The sequence below is a fragment of the Cervus elaphus genome, chromosome 18 (genome assembly GCF_910594005.1).
Source record: "Cervus elaphus chromosome 18, mCerEla1.1, whole genome shotgun sequence".
Lineage (NCBI taxonomy): Eukaryota > Metazoa > Chordata > Mammalia > Artiodactyla > Cervidae > Cervus > Cervus elaphus.
This window is the reverse complement of record NC_057832.1, coordinates 42,294,034-42,313,033: the sequence shown is the minus strand read 5'-3', so window position 1 is coordinate 42,313,033 and position 19,000 is coordinate 42,294,034. Positions and strand designations below refer to the sequence as shown.

Sequence of the window (19,000 nt, the reverse complement as noted above, 5' to 3'; positions counted from 1 at the left end):
AAATATCAGTGAAATTAAATGGCATTTGTCTTCTCCTTCTGACTTACTTCATTTAGCATAATACCTTCCAGGTCTAGTAATGTCACAAATAGCAGGATTTCATATTTTTTTAATTGGTGTGTCTGTGAGCGTGTACCACACCTTCTTTATCCATTTTATCCACTGAAGGACACTTAGTTTGTGTCCATATCTTGGCTACTGTAAATCTACAATGAGCATAGGGGGACATACAGACACAGTGAACAGACTGGTGGATGCCAAGAGGGAGGAAGTTGGGGGAAGGGGAGAGTGGGAGGCTGGGATTAGCAACCTGCACTTGAGTCTTCCAACAAATGCCTTATACGCTACCTCTAAATGCCTTATTTTCCAAACTAGAAAATATAGAAGAACTGTATCATAATGAGACATTTCATTCATGTGTTTCTCATTCTGGAGCCTACAAACACTGATTACAGTGGATGACTGTGGTATTTGTACCGTACTGACACTTTTCTTAACTCTGCAAACTTCTAAGATTTTTGAACGAAATTTTTGAGAATTATATGATAAAAATGTGTTCATGGAAAGCCACCCTTAGTGGAGGGGCAGAAAGGTTAAATTTTAAACAGTACACAGTAGGGGGCTGTAAAACCACTGGGTTCATTTTGGCAAGTTAAAATATACTTATGATATGGAGTAACTGAAATAGTTGCAGTTAGTATTTAGAATTCTAGAAAAAGAAGAAATTTATAACTTCTCCAGGTATGTCAAAGGAAGTATTGACAAGTTTCTGTATTTCTGCAGGAAAAAAAGAACTTTTTTTAAAATTTTTTAAAATACAGAATCTTGTATACTTTTTAATGAGAAATTTTTCATGATGAAATAACTTTATAATGATATGATGACAGAAAATTAAGGAATTTCTTAGGCTAATCAAGGTTCAGCATCGTTAGAAGGCCTCAGGGCTTTCCTAAGAATCCTTGCCCAGCTCTCATCCAAGTGGTTACTGGCAAGGGCAGAAACTTCTGAATCCTTTCAGACCTAGGCACAGTTGCACAGCCCATCTCCAGTTGGACTTTCTGGACTGAAAAGGAACCATGTAGTTTTGGAAGATGGCAGGCCTATCGCATCAAAGAACTTTGGTATTTGCTGCAACTGGTCTTGCTTGTAGCTCAAACAGTAAAGAATTTGTCTGCAATGAAGGAGACCTAGGTTCAGTCCCTGGGTTGGGGAGATCCTCTGGAGAAGGGCAGGGCAATTCACTCCAGTGTTCTGGTCTGGAGAACTCCATGGACAGAGGAGCCTGGCGATCCTATAGTCCGTTGGATTGCAAAGAGTCAGATATGACTGCGTGACTAATATTACTTGTTGTATGGGATATACTGAACACAAGATATTAGGCAAGAAAAATCACGGAATGACTCACTAACTGAAAAAGACTTTCAATCAACCCTGCTTACTGGTAGAGAGAATTCACATAATAATTCAGCTTAAGGAATATAGAATGATACACTTAACAGACTACAGAATTCTCCTAGGATTACTTTAATCCATTGGATTGAAATCATGAATTCTGACTCAGAGACTTTCTCTCCAATTAAAATGAGATTTAGAAAATTAAACTTTTAATTTTGAGATACTGTAATTAACACCCAGTTGTAAGAAACAAAACAGAGAGATCCTGTATGTAATTACCTCCATTTTTCCTGATAGTAACATCTTATAAAAAACTATCATACAATGTAACATCCAGGGTATTAACAGTGATACAGTCAAGGTACAGAACAATTTTATCACCACAAGGACACCTCCTGTTACCCATTTATACAGCCACATCCAGGTCCCCTCGCACTCCTACCCCCTCCTTGACTTGTGACAGTCGCTACTCTCTTTTGCTTTCATCATTTTATCATTTCTGGAATGTTATGAAGATGGAAACAAACAGTCTGTAACTTTGGGGGACTGGCATCTTTGCAATCAGCACCCCCCAGATTGTTGCATATATTTACAGTTCATTCCTTTTTATTGCTGAGAGGTAGATCATGATAAGAATCTACCACTGTCCCTCAGTATCTCCAGGGGATTGGTTCTAGGACTCCCACAGACACCAAATTCGAGCATGCTTAAGTCCCTTATGTAAAATGGTGGAGTGCCTACATATAACCTACACACATCCTCTGCACACTTTATATCATCTCTAATGACTTATGATGCTTCAGTTCAGTTCAGTCTCTCAGTCGTGTCTGACCCTTTGCAATCCCATGAACCGCAGCACGCCAGGCCTCCCTGTCCATCACCAACTCCCGGAGTCCACCCAAACCCATGTCCATTGAGTCAGTGATGCCATCCAAACCAACTCATCCTCTGCCATCCCCTTCTCTTCCTGCCCTCAATCTTTCCCAGCATCAGGGTCTTTTCAAATGAGTCAGCCCTTCGCATCAGGTGGTCAAAGTATTGGAGTTTCAGCTTCAACATCAGTCCTTCCAATGAACACCCAGGACTGATCTCCTTTAGGACGGACTGGTTGGATCTCCTTGCAGTCCAAGGGACTCTCAAGAGTCTTCTCCAACATCACAGTTCAAAAGCATCAATTCTTTGGCACTCAGCTTTCTTTATAGTCCAACTCTCACATCCATACATGACCACTGGAAAAACCATAGCCTTGACTAGACAGACTTATGTTGACAGAGTAATGTCTCCGCTTTTTAATATGCTGTCTAGGTTGGTCATAACTTTCCTTCCAAGGAGTAAACTTATGATGCTGACTACAGTGTAAATGTTATGCAAATAGTTGTAACTACAATGTAAGTGCTCTGTAAATAGTTGCAGGTATGCAGTAAACTTGCTTTTGGAAATTTCTGGAATTTTCCCCCCAAATATTTTTGATCTACTGTTGGTTGAATTTGTAGATGTAGAACCCACAGATATGGAGGGCTGACTGTGACTGTACCTGAGTTTGTTTAACTCATACACATATGGCCATGCTGTGACTGTCAATAAAGGATCCTATTCACCCACTGAAGGACATCTAGGCTGTTTCTAGTTTTGGCTATTACAAATAAAGGTTATGCATGAATATTCACATACAAGTTTTGAGGTGGACAAAAGTTTATTTTCCTGGAATAAACACCAGGAGTGCAATTGCTGAGTTACATGGAAGTCGCATGTTTAGTTTTTAAAGAAACTGCTTGCAGAATAACTACATCATTTTATATTATCACCAGCAATCTATGAATGATCAAGTGTCCCTGCATCATGACATGGGTAGGATGGAAATGATCAGACTCAGAGAAGTTAAGTTACTTCCCCAAAGTCACAAGACTGGTTAATAGCACAGAGCCTAGAGGGAAACACAGCCCACCAAATTTTCTTCGTCAGAAACTATTTTTCCACAGAACACACTAAGTCAGTTACTAAATACTTAGTAAATGTACCAGTAACTTTCAAATCTGCCTTTAACATGAAAAAAAAGTTGGAATAAATTCTTATTATCAACAATTTCCTTGAGAAAATTTTTTGAAGGATAGTTGATTTACAATGTTGTGTTGGTTTCAGGGGTATAGCAAAATTGATTCAGTTCCACATATACGTATATATTCTTGTTCAGATTCTTTTCCATTATAGGTTATTATAAGATATTGAATATAGTTCCCTGTGCTATACAGTAGGTCCTTGTTATTTATCAATTTTATATATAGAAATGTGTATCTGTTAATCACAGACCCCTAATTTATCCCTCTCACCATCTTGTTAGGGGAAATATTTTAATGCATTGGACAAATGGTTCCTCAGTCATCTTTATTAAAAACCAAAGACAGTATCCAGGCTTAATATAGCAAATAAAATGAGGTTGATAATATGTCATAAATGATCATGTATCATATTATCCAGTTTAATTTTTTTTCCACTTTAATTTTAATATTACCTTTAAGTTAAATCACTTGAAGTGATAGAAGGATTATCAAGGGCAGACTTCAGAGGCAATCTGATTTATACATAAGGAACAGAGGCAAATAGGGCAATAGGAATTCTTGCTTCAGAATGTTCCTAAAATGGTAACCTAGTCAGAGAATTCTGTATCCAGATGCTACAGTGAAATTTTGTCAGGGGAAAATGAGGGGAAAGATGTGTCTAATTAAAAAGGAAAATAGCAATTAACAGACCAAGGAGAACTGGGTAGCCTCAAAAAACTAGCAGAGCTGAACGCTTAAGCAAGACAGCTCACAGGATGAGGCTGTGTCCCATCTTCAAGGGTTCTTTCCCTCATTGGAAGCAGTCTTTCTCTCTCTCTCTCCCTCTCTCTCTCTGGGTGCCTGTTAATTTACTAAAAGATGAATTAGTTCACATCTGTCTTGGAATTAGGGAGAAAACTTCTGTTTTGGGGTCAGTCATCAAATATGAAATGAATAGGGATAAATGCAAAGAGAACGTGTCCAATGATGACCAAGTTGGCCATGCAAACATGTTTCTTCTGCTCCATCACCATTAGTGGCCTTGGACAGGGAAAGCAGGATAGAGTTACTAGCTGTAGTGGATACCTGTTACTTTTTTGTTTGCCCTGCATCCTCTCCTTTTGGGATCTACAGGTCCATCCGTCTCTGATGAGGCTGTCTGTCAAGGATCCTACTTCCCTGCCCTAGGCTATCACTGGGACGGGTAAGCAACTAGTGCAGGGGAAGGCAGCGTGATTCAAGCAGATTCAGTCTAAATTCTGTGTTGAATATTGATAGCAAGAATGAAAAGAATATTTTTTTAAATGTATATAAATATGCATAACCGAATCACTTTGCTGTACAGAAGTAATTAACACAACACTGTAAATCAACTATACTTCAATCAAAAAAAAAAGAGAGAGAATGAGTTAGAAGCTCTTTCTTTGGAGATGGTGAGGGGTAAGAGCCAAAACCTAAAAGCCTAGATTGATTATATTCTTTGCAGCCAAAGATGGAGAAGCTCTATACAGTCAGCAAAAACAAGACTGGGAGCTGACTGTGGCTCAGATCATGAAATCCTTATTGCCAAATTCAGACTTAAATTGAAGAAGGTGGGGAAAATCACTAGACCATTCAGGTATGACCTAAATCAAATCCCTAACGATTATACAGTGTGAGAAATAGATTTAAGGGAGTAGATTTGATAGACAGAGTGTCTGATGAACTATGGACAGAGGTTCGTGACACTGTACAGGAGACAGGGAGCAAGACCATCCCCAAGAAAAAGAAATGCAAAAAAAGCAAAATGGCTGTCTGAGGAGGCCTTACAAATAGCTGTGAAAAGAAGAGAAACCTAAAGCAAAGGAGAAAAGGAAAGATATACCCATTTGAATGCAGAGTTCCAAAGAATAGCAAGGAGAGATAAGAAAGCCTTCCTCAGCAATCAATGCAAAGAAATAGAGGAAACAGAGGAAAACGTTCACTCTCCTGTTTGACCACTTCCAATTTGCCCTGATTTGTGGACCTAACATTCCAGGTTCCTATGCAATATTGCTCTTTACAGCATCGGACCTTGCTTCTGTCACCAGTCACATCCACAGCTGGGTGTTGTTTTTGCTTTGGTTCCTTCCCTTCAATCTTTCTGGAGTTATTTCTCCTTTTTAAGAATCTTCTGAATAATCCTGTCATCTTAAATGTAGGGAGTCGATCTGGTAAGATCTTTCTATTGTTAGTTCTAATCCTGTTATCTTAAAATGTATATTATGGGAGTAGGTCTAGTAAGATCTTTACAACCTTGAGACACTCTTTTGATTTAGTGTAATAACCAATTAAAAAGTATATAGCTCCCTTGCTAAGACTAGTGAGTGGGGCCCTCTCCATCCCCTTTCTGATGTCTATGTCAGAAGCTTTCTCTGTCCTCTGTCACTTCAATAAAACTCTGCTACACAAAAGCTCTTGAGTGGTTAAGCCTGGTCCCTGGTCCTGAAGCTAAATCTTCTTCAGAGATCATGTTCACCATAAGCTATCACCAACTATCCACTAGTAGTGTTTTTTATTAATGTCATCTGCAGAGATTAACGTATGCTCTTCTTTCTAGGCTTTCTCACTTAAAAGTTGTGAAGGGTGTTGAAGCTACCCTTTTGAAGGAAAGGGAGGATGAAAGTTTGCTCTCACCAAATATAATTCCTTTATGTTCTGTTCTATAACTTGACCATGATGGCTGCTCAGAGTAGACCACTAACATGAACATTCTTCCCTGTTCTATTAGAATTAAATTTACGTCAAGGCTCTGTTGTTAACAGGTTCACTTTAGATCAAATGCCCTTGTTAAGCATTTTAAGGGCAATCATCAAGTTATGACTGCCCTTTGTAACACAGATGTGCATTTAGGATTAACTCTCTGTGTCCGTGGAAACAGGATATCTATATTCTTTCAGAAGCACCTTAGAAAAATGATCTGACTTTTATTTTTAAGCTTCCTTTCGAAATGAAAATTTGTTCCAACGTGGATTTTAAAGGTTCAGCAAAATTGTTCATGAATGACTTGTTTTACTCCATTTTTTCCAGCTTTATGGAGGTAAAATTGACAAAAAGTGTATACAGTTAGAGTGTACAGCCTGATAATTTAGTATACACTGTATATGATTACCACAATCAAGTTAATTAACACAACCATCACCTCACATAGTTATATTCATTTCTTTTTTTCCTTTTTCTTTTTTTTTTCATTTTTTGCAGCGAGAGTACTTAAAATCTACTCTCTTAGCAAATTTCAAGTATATGTTACAATATTATTAATTATAACCCCCATGCTGTGAGATCCCCAGAACAAGTTCATCTCATAACTGAAAGCTTGACTAGTTTTAGAAGCATCCCTTCATGTTCTAGAAATTCCTATTAATTAAATATCTATCTCTGGTCTCAAGTGTTCCTTTCATATTCAGACTCCAAATTACCTGATTTTTTTCCTTAAAGAGATATAAGCTGTTTCTCTCCTTTCTTTGAACCTCGTTTTATTATCCTAAAATTTTTCTCTTCCCTATAAAAGATGAACTGCTATTGAAATTATATTCTCCTATGAATCAGACTGTTTACAATTGTGAGTTAAATAGATAACCAGTTTTAAATTTCATTCTCTTTATCTTGTATTTCTAAAATTCAAAAAGAATTTGTGAGAAGAAAAAAATTGCAGATGATTATATTTAATAATCCACTTTTAATTTCAAAAATTGAGATATATAAGCTATATTAGTTGCAAAAATGATTGCATACATTGTTGAACTTTGCCATTTGACACTGGAATAGATTCTTAAATAAATGTGATTATGTTATACATCATTTTCATGTGCATTTCTCACTTTATTTTTTTTTTTTTGCTAATGACTTATTACTTGCTGTTTATTTTACACTTATTTTAAACTATGAAATGATGTTAGACAAAAAGCAAATTTGAGTGATTTTTTTAATTGAAGTTCCAAAAGGTTCGTAAAGCAGTCAAGACAACTCGCAACATCAATAATGCATTGATAGTGCCGTGGTGGTTCAAGAAGTTTTGCAAAGGAGATTAGAACTTTGAAGATGAGGAGTGTAGTGGCAGGCCATCGGAAGTTGACAACTACCAACTGAGAGCAATCATCGAAGCTGATCCTACACGAGAAGTTGCCAAGGAACTCAATGTGTACCATTCTATAATCATTCAGCATTTGAAGCAAACTGGAAAGGTGAAAAAGCTCGATAAGGGGGTGCCTCATGACCTGACCGCAAATCAAAAAAATCATTGTTTTGAAGTGTCGTCTTCTGTTATTCTACACAACAATAATGAACCATTTCTCAGTTGGACTGTGTCATATGTTGAAAAGTGGATTTTATATGACAGTCGGTGACAACTAGCTCAGTGGCTGAACCGAGAAGAAGCTCCAAAACACTTCCCAAAGCCAAATTTGCACCCAAAAAATGTCACAGTCACTGTTTGGTGGTCTGTTGCCTGTCTGATCCACTACAGCTTTCTGAATCCCAGCAAAACCATTATATCTGAGAAGTATGCTCAGCAAACTGATGATATGTACTGAAGACTACAGTGCCTGCAGCTGGCATTGGTCAACAGAAAGGACCCAATTCTCCACAACAACATCCAACCGCATGTCGCACAACCAACACTTCAAAAGTTGAATGAATTGGGCTACAAAGTTATGCCTCATCTGCCATATTCACCTGACCTCTTGCCGACCAACTACCACTTCTTCAAGCAATACAACTTCTTGAAGGCAGAATGCTTCCACAACCAGCAGGAGGCAGAAAATGCTTTCCAAGAGTCCATCGAATCCTGAAGCATGGATTTTTACACCATGGGAATAAACGAACTTATTTCTCATTGGCAAAAATGGGTTGATTGTATGGTTTCTATTTTGATTAATAAAGATGTATTTGAGTTGTGAAGTAATTAGCCTCCAACTAATAAAAATAAATGAAAAAAAAAGATGTATTTGAGCCTAATTAAAATGATTTAAAATTGATGGTCTGAAACCACAATTACTTTTGTATCAACTTAATAATTCACACACTATAAAACTTACCACCTTATTTATATTATACAATTCAGTGTTTAAAAAATATATTCACAGGGTTATGCAACCACCACCACTATCTAATTCTAGAACATTTTTATTACTCCAAAAAGAAATCCCATATCCACTACCAGTCTTTCACCTTTCCACTCATCACTCCCACCTCAGCTTCTAGTAATTACAAATTTACTTTCTGTCCCTATGGATTTGCTTATTCTATGAACGGAATATTTATGGAATCATGTAAATGTTATCTTAGGTAAGTGATCTTGTTTGCCCTGTTTCACCTACTATAATGTTTTCAAGGTTAATCCATGTTTTACCAGTACTTTGTACCTTTCTGTGGCTGAATAATATTCCATTGTATGGCTGAATAATAGTCTCCTTATCCATTTCTCTGTTGATAGACTTTAAGGGTTGTTTCCACCTTTTGGCTATTGTGAATAATGCTACAATAAATATTTGTATATACATATTTGTTTAAGCTGTTGTTATTGTTAGTTGCTAAGTTGTGCTGGACTTTTTGCGATCTCATGGACTAGGCCAGGCTTCCTTGTCCTTCATTATCTTGCTCAAATTCATGTCTATTGAGTCAATGATGCTATCTAACCATCTCATCCTTTGCTGCCCTCTTCTTCTTTTGCCTTCAGTCTTTCCCAGCATTAGGGTCTTTTTTAATGAGTCAGCTCTTCACATCAGGTGGCCAAAGTATTGGAGCTTCAGCTTCAGCATCAGTCCTTCCAATAAATATCCAGGGTTGATTTCCTTTAGGATTGACTGCTTTGATCTCCTTGCAGTCCAAGGGACTCTCAAGAGTCTTTTCCAGCTCAATTCAAAAGCATAAATTCTTTGGCACTCAGCCTTCTTTATGGTCCAAATCTCACATCCTTACAGGACTACTGGGAAAACCATAGCTTTGACTACATGGACCTTTATTGGCAAAGTGATGTCTCTGCTTTTTAATACACTGTCTAGGTTTGTCACAGCTTTCAAGAAGCAAGCGTCTTTTAATTTCATGGCTGCAATCACCATCTGTGGTGATTTTGGAACCCATGAAAATTAAATCTGTCACTGCTTCTACTTTTTTCCCATCTATTTGCCATGAAGTCATGAGACCAGAAGCTATGATCTTCATTTTTTGAATGTTGAGTTTTAAGCCAGCTTTTTCACTCTCTTCTTTCACTTTCATCAAGAGGCTCTTTAGTTCCTCTTTGCTTTCTGCCATTAGGGTGGTATCATTTGCATATCCAAGGCTGTTGATATTTCTCCGTGCAATCTTGATTTCAGCCTGTGATTCATTCAGCTCAGTATTTCACATGATGTAATCTGCATATAAGTTAAATAAGCAGGGTGACAATATACAGCCATGTCATACTCCTTTCCCAATTTTGAACCAGTCAGCTGTTCCATATAAAGTTCTACTATTGCTTCTTGACCCACATACAGGTTTCTCAGAAGACAGGTAAGGTGGCCTGCTATCCCATCTTTTGAAGAATTTTCCACAGTTTATTGTGACCCACACAGTCAAAGACTGAGTGCAGTCAATGAAGCAGAAATAAATGTTTTTCTGGAATTCCCTTGCTTTTTCTATGACCCAATGAATGTTGGCAATTTGATCTCTGGTTCTTATGCCTTTTCTAAAGCCAGCATACATCTAGAAATTCTTGGTTTGAGTACCTATTTGTTTGCGTGCCTATTTTCAATTCTTTGGGGAATATATTTGGAAAAGAAGTTGCTCCTAGAGGAAAACATAGGCAAAACACTCTCCGACATGAATCACAGCAGGATCCTCTATGACCCACCTCCCAGAATATTAGAAACAAAATCAAAACTAAACAAATGGGACCTAATGAAACTTAAAAGCTTTTGCACAACAAAGGAAACTATAAGTAAGGTGAAAAGACAGCCCTCAGATTGGGAGAAAATAATAGCAAATGAAGAAACAGACAAAGGATTCATCTCAAAAATATACAAGCAACTCCTGCAGCTCAACTCCAGAAAAATAAATGACCCAATCAAAAAATGGGCCAAAGAACTAAACGGACATTTCTCCAAAGAAGATGTACAGATGGCTGACAGGCACATGAAAAGATGCTCAACATCACTCATTATCAGAGAAATGCAAATCAAAACCACAGTGAGGTACCATTACACGCCAGTCAGGATGGCTGCTATCCAAAAGTCTACAAGCAATAAATGCTGGAGAGGGTGTGGAGAAAAGGGAACCCTCTTACACTGTTGGTGGGAATGAAAACTAGTACAGCCACTATGGAGAACAGTGTGGAAATTCCTTAAAAAACTGGAAATAGAACTGCCATATGACCCAGGAATCCCACTTCTGGGCATACACACTGAGGAAACCAGATCTGAAACAGACACGTGTACCCCAGTGTTCATCGCAGCACTGTTTATAATAGCCAGGACATGGAAGCAACCTAGATGCCCATCAGCAGACGAATGGATAAGGAAGCTGTGGTACATATACACCATGGAATATTACTCAGCCATTAAAAAGAATTCATTTGAATCAGTTCTAATGAGGTGGATGAAACTGGAGCCCATTATACAGAGTGAAGTAAGCCAGAAAGATAAAGAACATTACAGCATACTAACACATATATATGGAATTTAGAAAGATGGTAACGACAACCCTATATGCAAAACAGAAAAAGAGACACAGATGTATAGAACAGACTTTTGGACTCTGTGGGAGAAGGCGAGGGTGGGATGTTTCGAGAGAACAGCACGTATATTATCTAAAGTGAAACAGATCACCAGCCCAAGTGGAATGCATGAGACAAGTGCTCGGGCCTGGTGCACTGGGAAGACCCAGAGGAATCGGGTGGAGAGGGAGGTGGGAGGGGGGATCGGGATGGGGAACACATGTAACTCCATGGCTGATTCATGTCAATGTATGACAAAACCCACTGCAATGTTGTGAAGTAATTAGCCTCCAACTAATGAAAATAAATTAAAATAAATAAAGAAAGAAAGAAAAAAAAAATAGCATCCACACTAATAGATGGTAGGTGGTATCTCCTTGTACTTTTGATTAGCATTTACCTCATGATTAGTGACATTGTACATCTTTTCATGTGCTTGTTTGCCATTTCTATGTCTTATTTTGAAGTGTCTGTTCAAGTCCTTTGGCCATTTACTGATGCTTGAGTTTTTGTGGTTGAGTTTAAGAAATTTTCCATATGCTCTGGATATTATTTTCCTTATCAGATATATAATTTGCAAATATTTTCTCCCATTCCTTGGATTGCTATTTCCCTCTGTTGATAGATTCTATGAATAAAAAATTTTCCTAAAAAAAAAAAAAAGAAAGAAATTGCTGAGCTGTGTAGTAATTCTATGTTTAACATATTTAGGAATTGCCAAACTGCTTTCCAAAGTAGCTGCACTATACTACTCAGACATAAAAAAGAATGAAATAATGCCATTTGTAGCAACATGGAGGCAAGTTGAGATTACCATACTAAGTGAAGGAAATTAGAAAGAGAAAGACAAATACCACGTGATATCATTTTTTATATATGAAATACAAAATACAACACAATTGAGCCTATCTACAAAACAGAAACAGACTCATGGACATAGAAAACAGGCTTGTATTTGCCAAAGGAAAGAGGAGTAAGGGAGGGGTGGAACAGGAGGTTGCAGCTGGCAGATGTAAGCTATTATATATGGAATGGATAAACAACAAGGTTCTACTGTATAGCACAAAGAACTATATTCAATATCCTATGATAAGCCATAATAAAATATTTTAAAACTGTGTGTATGTGTGTATATGTGTGTGTGTGTGTGTGTGTGTGTGCGTATAACTGAATCACTGTGCTGTAAGGCAGAAATTAGTGCAGCATTGTAAATCAGTTAAAAATACTTCAATTAAAAAAAAGTAGCTGCCCTATTCTACACTTCCAGGAGCAATGTTCAAGGATTCTAATTTCTCCACATCTTTTCTAACCCTTGTTATTTTGCTTTTTTTAAAAAAATAGTCATCTTAGTGGGCAAAAAGTGGTTTCTCATTGTAGCTTTGGTGTGTACTTCCCAAATGATTAATGAATTGAGCATCCTTTAATACACTTGTTGGCCATTTGTATATCTTCTTTGAACTAATGTCTTCTCAATCCCTCTGCTCATTTTTTTTAATCGAACAGATAGTTTAAAAATTTTGTCTTGTTTTATGAGTTCTTTATATATTCAGGATACTAGACCCTTTAGATAGACAATTTTCAAATATTTTCTAATATTCTGTAGGTTGTATTTTCACTTTCTTGATTGTGTCTTTAGATGCAAAATTTTTTTTAAATTTTGATGAAGTCCAATTTATGGGTTATTTTTTCCCTTTGTTGTTTGTGCTTTTGGTGTCATTTCAAAGAATGTGCTGCCAAACTAAAGTCTTTTAAAACGAAATGTCAGTAGAATCCTTCCTGTTTCCTCACTAGTACAAGCAGTATTCATGAACTAGTAAAGTACTAGCAGTACTTTAATGGATCTGCAAGTCTTTTATTTACATACTGTTATGAACTGATTCTATTCCCTAAAATTCATATGTTGAAACTCTAATCCCCTCTAGTCTAATAACTCTAATCTAATACAGAATGTGACTGTATTTAGAGACAGAAATTTTAAAGAGATAATTAAGTTAATGAGAGGCTATTAGGGTGGTCCCTAATTCAGTCTGACTAGTGTCCCTATAAGATTAGGACTCACAGACAGTAGGGATACAAATGCATAGAGAAATGGCCATGTGAGGACACAGCAAGAAGAAGCCATCTGCAAGCCAAGCAGAAGGGCCTCAGGAGAAACTGAACCTGCTGATGCCTTGATCTTGGACCACTAGCCACCAGAATTGTGAGAAAATTAATTTCTGTTGTTTAAGTCACCCAGTTTGTGGTATTTTGTTATGACAGTCCTACAAAACTAGTACACATGTAGTGGAACTTATATCCCAATTTACTTGGAGATCATTACAGTATTGGTAACATCAAGGGGCATATTTATTCTTTTCAATGCTAATGACCTTCTGCATCAGTTTGCTTCTTTTCGGCAAAAGATTTGAAAAATGACCAAAATTTCCCTTCTGTTTCAAAATTTTCCCTCTGGACTTTGGATATTTGAACCTTGACATATGACAGCTTCTGGTATCAAGGGTGACTTATGTAAGTTGGAACTAAGTCCAAGGAAGTACGCTTTGATTTTGTAAAATAACTTGAGATAAGTAAATAAGTTGAATTTGGGAAATCAACTGTAGCTAAAATGAATTTCCACATGGGTAGGTCTTCAAATTGCCTACTCAGACCTATTTGAGCTTTGTGGCCCTCTGGGGGAAAGAAGAGCAGGTTCACTAAAGTGAGCAGAGTTGTTAAGGAATAGTATCCATTTCAAAATGCCTAACTTGGTCAGGTTGTGTCTCAAATTAAAAAGTAACCATTGGGACTTCTCTGAAGGTCCAGCCTTCCGCACTTCCACTGCAGGGATTGAAGGTTTGATCCCTGGTCTGGGAAAACTGAGATCCCACATGCCACGTGGTGTGGCAAAAAAAAAAAAAAAAAAATCCTTGAATGACTGCAATCAACCCAAGTTTTCAAAACATCACCTACCTGAGATTTGACAACTTGAACTATGTTTTGTTTTATTTTTATGAAAAACTAAGTATTATACAGTCATTCTAGTAATGACAGGCTAGATTATTCAGATCAACAGCCCTGTTGAAAATTTAAAATATTGTGTTAAAAAACAGATGAATGCCCAACCACAGGATTTGACCTTTGGTTCTGAAGCACCTTTGGTTCTCCTCCACAACAAGAAAAACAGGAAGCAAAATCTGATACTGCCTGAGGTACAAAATCTAAAGACATGTTCTTCATAGCAAACTGGCTCCTTACAAAGCTACCCCTTAAGGACAAAAATAATTGCATAATTAAACTAACACAAATATCTGGAGCCCAAATTTTCTTCCATTGAGTAACCCAAACACCTGAAGCTGTAAATTAAGTTTAAAGTAATCCCAAGTTAGCATATGTCTAAAGGCAACTGTCAAGAAGGCAAGTTAATTTCTGGATGGAGGAAGTCACCTCCATCCAAGACCTCAAGTTTTCCCTAAAAATAACCTGAGAATGATGAGTAGAACGTGATGAAAACAAAGTAAACAAGAAAATAAATCACCATAAAAGAAAATAAGCAAAACAACAGAAAGACCTCAGATACAGGATCTATTAGTACTAGGAAAGCAACGTTTTATACTGTTATCAGAAAATTTTACAAAGGAGCCTAAAGGTAACTTTAGGAGAAAGTATAAAGAGTGAACTAAAGTAAGTGAAAAGGAACAAATAAAAGTTTTAAAATAATTGCAGTAATCTCAAATAAAAATTCTATAGCTATGAACTGTGTATAAGATACTAAGAGACTTAATGCACTGGAAGACAGAGCAGAAGAAATTATCCAGAATGTGATTTAGAGAGAAAATAATGGAAACACAGAAGGAAAATTAAGAGACAAAGAGAGTGGAGAAAGAAGGTAGAATATAGGTGTAAGGAGTCCCAGAAGAAGAGTAGAGAGAATGGAAAAGAAATAACATTGACAAGGTAATAGCTGATAATTCCCCAGAAATGAAGAAATACAGTGATCTTTTGATTTAAGAATGAATCTCAAGGACTGCACAAAAATAGATTTCAAATACAAAATAGGGGGGCTTCCCTAGTGACTCAGTGGTAAAGAATCCGCCTGCCAATGCAGGAGACACGGGTTTGATCCCCAATCTGGGAAGATTCCACATGCCACGGGGCAACTAAGCCTGTGCGCCACAGATACTAACCTCTAGAGCCTGGGGGCCACAACTACTGAGCGCATGAGTCATAACTCATTGACTAGAGCGTGCTCAGCAATAAGGGAAGCCACTGCAACCAGAGAGTAACCTCTGCTCTCCACAACGAGAGAAAAGCCCATGCAGCAACAAAGACCCAGTACAGCAAAAAATAAATAAAATACCAAACCAGGAAAACTACAGAACACCAAACACATAGAATAAATAGAAAGGAAGACAGAGAGAGAAATTCATATATGGAGTAACCTCAAAGGAGTAATCACTGACATCATCAGCAAAAGTGGAAACTGAAAGTTGGTGGAATGCTAATGTTAGGTAGATAGAATAGGAAAAAGGAGTCCAAAATGGCGTTGGCTAAAAGACAAAGAAAGGAAAAAGCCCATAAAAATGGAACAAAAGAAAATCCAAGGACTGGAGTGAGAACCTCAGGTGAAACAAACAGCCCTCCTGGCTAGCCCAGCTAGCCTTTTCCAGCTTCTTCGAGATCATCTGCATTCACTGCTCTGTAGCCTCCTTCCAACTTCAAGGCCAGCAGTTATATAATTCCACCACCTCTTCATCCATCTTCACATCTCCTTCTTTGACTCTGTCTCTGCCTGTTCCCCTCTTGTGAGTACATGAACCCAGGTGACGAATCCCAGAAACCCTACCTATCTCGGTTCAGTTCAGTTGCTCAGTCATGTATGACTCTGTGACCCCATGGATGGCAGCACACAGGCTTCCCTATCCATCACCAACTCCCAGAACTTGCTCAAACTTATGTTCATTGAGTTGGTGATGCCATCCAACCATCTCATCCTCTGTCGTCCCCTCCTCCTCCGCCTTCAATCTTTCCCAGCATCAGGGTCTTTTCCAATGAGTCAGTTATTCGCATCAGGTGGCCAAAGTATTGGAGTTTCAGCTTCAGCATCAGTCCTTCCAATGAATATTCAGGACTGATTTCCTTTAGGATGGACTGGTTGGATCTCCTTGCAGACCAAGGGACTCTCAAGAGTCTCCTCCAAACATCACAGTTCAAAAGCATCAGTTCTTGGACTCTCAGCTTCTTTATAGTCCAACTCTCACAACCACACATGGCTACTGGAAAAACCATAGCCTTGACTAGACAGACCTATGTTGGTAAAGTAATGTCTCAGCTTTTTAATATGCTGTCTAGGTTGGTCATAACTTTTCTTCCAAGGAGTAAGCATCTTTTAATTTCATGGCTGTAGTCCCCATCTGCAGTGATTTTGGAGTCCAAAAAAATCAAGTCTGTCACTGTTTCCACTGTTTCCCCATCTATTTGCCATGAAGTGATGGGACCAGATGCCATGATCTTAGTTTTCTGAATGTTGAGTTTTAAGCCAACTTTTCCACTCTCCTCTTTCACTTTCATCAAGAGGTTCTTTAGTTCTTCTTCACTTTCTGCCATAAGGGTGGTGTCATCTGTATATCTGAGGTTATTGATATTTCTCTCAGCAATCTTGATTCCAGCTTGTGCTTCATCCAGCCCAGCATTTCACATGATGTACTCTGCATATAAGTTAAATAAGCAGGGTGACAATATATAACCTTGATGTACTCCTTTTCTGATTTGGAACCAGTCTGTTGCTCTATGTCCATTTCTAACTGTTGCTTCTTGACCTGCGTACAGATTTCTCAGGAGGCAGGCCAGGTGGTCTGCTATTCCCATCTCTTTCAGAATTTTCCAGTTTGTGGTGATTCACACAGTCAAAGGCTTTGGCATAGTCAATAAAGCAGATGTTTTTCTGGAATTCTCTTGCTTTTTTGATGATCCAATGGATGTTGGTAATTTATCTCTGGTTCCTCTGCCTTTTCTAAATCCAGTTTGGTGCTCACTTCGGCAGCACAAAATTGGAACGATACAGAGAAGATTAGCATGGCCCCTGCACAAGGATGACACGCAAATTTATGAAGTGTTCCATATTTTTGCAATTCAAAATCTCAGTGAGGTACCATTACACGCCAGTAGAATGGCTGCTATCCAAAAGCCTACAAGCAATAAATTCTGGAGAGGGTGTGGAGAAAAGGGAACCCTCTTACACTGCTGGTGGGAATGCAAACTAGTACAGCCACTATGGAGAACAGTGTGGAGATTCCTTAAAAAACTGGAAATAGAACTGCCATATGACCCAGCAATCCCACTCCTGGGCATACACACTGAGGAAAGCAGAACTGAAAGAGACACGTGTACCCCAATGTTCATCGCAGCACTGTTTATAATAGTCAGGAATGGAAGCAACCTAGATGCCCATCAGCAGACGAATGGATAAGAAAGCTATGGTACATATACACAACGGAATATTACTCAGCCATTACAAAGAATACATTTGAATCAGTTCTAATGAGGTGGATGAAACTGGAGCCCATTATACAGAGTGAAGTAAGCCAGAGAGATAAACACCAATACAGTATATGAACATATATGGAATTTAGAAAGATGGTAACAATAATCCTATATGCAAGACAGAAAAAGAGACACAGATGTATAGAACAGACTTTTGGACTCTATGGGAGAGGGTGAAGGTGGGATGATCTGAGAGAATAGCATTGAAACATTTATATTATCAAGTGTGAAACAGATCGCCAGTCCAGGTTGGATGCATGAGACAAGTGCTTGGGGCTGGTGCAGTGGGATGACCCAGAGGGATGGGATGGGGAGGGAGGTAGGAGGGGGGTTCAGGATGGGGAACACATGTAAATCCATGGATGAGTCATGTCAATGTATGGCAAAAACCACTACAATATTGTAAAGTAACTAGCCTCCAACTAATAGAACTAAAGGGAAAAAAAAATGCTCCAGCCCCGGGAGGAGCAGAGGAGGATGGGACAAGACTAACAAAATATTAGTAATTGATGAAGCTAGGTGATGGGTATGTAGATGATGGCTATGTTATTCTCTCTACTTTTGTATATGCTTAAAAGTTGTTCCATAATACAAATAAATAAATAGCATCTAAAAAAATATGTATGTTTCCTTACTCCTTAGCTTGTAAAGAGTGTATTACTTGGGCAAAGGCTATGTACAGATATACATAACCTAAAGCATAAATACTCAAGTATGGCCTATCTGGGATGGGCATTGTGTAAGTTAAGAAATTGTCTGGAAATAGAACAGCTTGCAAATTCAGCTCTGCCAGCGTGTGACTCACAGGCAAGCTACACTCTCATTTTTTATCTCAATCCAACATAAGGAAATGTGCCTTAGATAAACCTATTATATATCTCATAGAAGTATTATCTCTGATGATAATGACTAAGCAAAGCTTTGATAAACTTTAAAGTATCTTATTCTTTTAAACAAGAAAGTTGGCAGAGATTATTAGTAAGGTTTCCTCTACTATTAACATTTAATAATTCCAGAACAGTTTTTGAAGGACTCATGAATCCCTACCTTTTCTTTGTTGTTCATTCACTCAGCCGTGTCTGACTCTTTGCAACCCCTAGAACTACAACATGCCAGGCTTCCCTGTCCTTCACTATCTTCTGGAGTTTGCTCAAACTTGTGTCCATTGAGTCAGTGATGCCACCCAACCATCTCGTCCTCTGTCACCCCCTTCTACTTCTGCCCTCAATCTTTCCCAGCATCAGGGTCTTTTTCAATGAGTTGGCTCTTTGCATCAGGTGGCCAAAGTACTGGAGTTTCAGCTTCAGCATCAGTCCTTCAAATGAATATTCAGGATTGATTT

The 19,000-nt window shown here is 38.1% G+C and overlaps 1 protein-coding gene and 1 pseudogene across 1 annotated transcript in view; both read left to right on the top strand.

The window, feature by feature from the left end:
• The window catches only part of LOC122673852 (THO complex subunit 4-like), a 72,819-nt gene that overhangs the window by 40,019 nt on the left and 13,800 nt on the right, over positions 1–19,000 (top strand). The gene's annotated exons all lie outside the window — the stretch shown is intronic.
• Positions 17,143–17,242, top strand: LOC122674951 (annotated as a pseudogene).